Below are 2,182 nucleotides of genomic sequence, written 5' to 3' on the forward strand. Positions count from 1 at the left end.
CTTTTTTACCTTGCGACTAAAGGCCACTCCTTGCACTTCACACATTTGCCCTTTTAATTACTCCCTTACTGACATACATTAACATGCAATGTGCGTGTGATAATAGTTTTAGAAGCCTGTTGCCATTCAGGTGAGACGATACCTAGATACCTAGATACCTATACCACTGGTTTTCTCCGATCTATATAGAAGAGGATGTCTTTTATTGTAACAACCAGACATTTGATTCTGCACTGTCACTCACTCACTCATCTATCTATCTATCTATCTATCTATCGACTATTGACTATCGACATTTGCTGTCTGCCGCTGTGATTGTTGGGAGTGAGTGTGGAGGTGCAGGTGTGCATGTTTGCTGCTGCCAGGTTTGTTTGTGGTTTTTCTCCTCTACTTTTTTCGTTCTTTCTTTCTTTCTTTCTGAATGTGTCTTTGACAGTTTTGTAAGAGGTTTTTCTGAAGAGTTTCCCCATGCTGAGCTGACTCCTGCAGTCAAGTGATCGGGATGTCTGGGGCTGGGTCGGGGAGGGGGGGAATCAGAGTTTTTTATTCGAGACTTTAACACGTCGGCATGGCGTTAAAGTGACCTCTGATGAGTTTTTGCCCCTGGAGGAGTGTGTTCTGGTGATCGGGCAAGTTGTCGGTTGTGAAAATATAAAGTCGGCAGCTCGTATGAGCGGGTCTGTTGTGCTGTTTCTGAGCAGCATTGAGTTGGTCTCGCGTATCGTTGAGACTGGTATAGTGATCGGTGGTGTTTTGATCAATGTCACCCCACTAGCAGCTCCGGCCAGGAGAGTTACTTTGTCTAATGTCACTCGTTTTCTGTCAAACGACCTATTAGAGAGGGAACTGGCGAGACATGGGTGGATAATGTCGGGTTTGAAACGTATACCGCTGGGGTGTAAGTCACAGCAGTTGAAACATGTTGTTTCGTTCAGAAGGCAGGTATTCATGATTTTGAATGACATAAATGGGGATCTGAACATTGTGCTTAAGTTCAAGGTTGATGGCAATGATTATGTTGTCTTTGTCACATCTGATTCTATGAAGTGCTTCAACTGCGGTAATGAAGGCCACACTGTTAGGCATTGCCCCGAGAAGGATCAGGATGAGGGTGCTGGTCCCAGTCGACGGGGGGGTCAGCCCAAGCAGGCCAGGTCGGGGAGTGGTGAGCAGCCCGGCCGCCCTACTAGCGGAGCAGCCGAAGTGGCAGAGGAGGCGAGAAGAGGGGCTGCGGGGGAGGCTGTTGAAGAGAGTGAGGGTCTGGAGGTCCAGGTACAGGAGAGTGTGGGCGCTGAGAGGACTTCCGACCGCGGCGGTACCGTGCCGACTGTGGAGGTCCCAGGTGTTAGCGGTGTGTCAGCTAATGTTTGTGGAGCATCAGACAGTACGGATGACAGCCGTTTAACTGGACTGGATGGCAGTATACAGCAGCAGGATGGGGCATCAGGTAGTGGAGTGGGGGTGAGCAGCGAGAGGGCTGGTGACCAGACTGAAAAGATGGAGACTGTGAAGACAACACTGAGCAATGTGTGGGACACGGGAATGGAAGTGGGGACGGATCCTGGTCAGGACAGCAGGGTTTTTAAAGTGCCTGGGAAGAAACGCATTCGCAAATCTGAGGACGGTGCTTCTGCTAAAAAACGGAGTCCAGCTCCTGAGCCTTGATGAGTCAGTGTGCTCCCAGGAGATGCTCAAAGGAGCCTGCCTAAAACAGTGTGCTACCTAGAGATCCTGAAGTCACCCCCGCAGGCTGTAGAGCAATACTCAAAAGCACCTGTGTTGCTCCCAGAAACAAAAGAGGAAAAACTGGAAAAACCAGTATACCAGTCAAGCAACTTAAGCTCAAGAAGGGAGGCAGCTTGACCAAGCCAGTTTAAGCTGACAAGTTACTGTGACTGCCTATATTGTTTTTCATTTGTTTGTTTTTTATGACATTGGAGTTACAAGGTTCTGCACTGAACACAAATCTACTAAGAAGTGTCTCCTTAAAACTCAACCATAAAAGTAAAATAATAATAAAATAAAAAACTTCAGAAGGAATTATTTTCAACTGAGAGTTTGCTTGTACACTGTTACTTAACAAAAATATATTACACTGCACACAAATTATTTCTGACCAATCCAACATGGCCAAACGATATAAACAATGCACTTTTCTTGAACAACCCTGAACACAACTTTA

The sequence above is a fragment of the Amia ocellicauda genome, chromosome 19 (genome assembly GCF_036373705.1).
Source record: "Amia ocellicauda isolate fAmiCal2 chromosome 19, fAmiCal2.hap1, whole genome shotgun sequence".
Classification (NCBI taxonomy): Eukaryota; Metazoa; Chordata; class Actinopteri; order Amiiformes; family Amiidae; genus Amia; species Amia ocellicauda.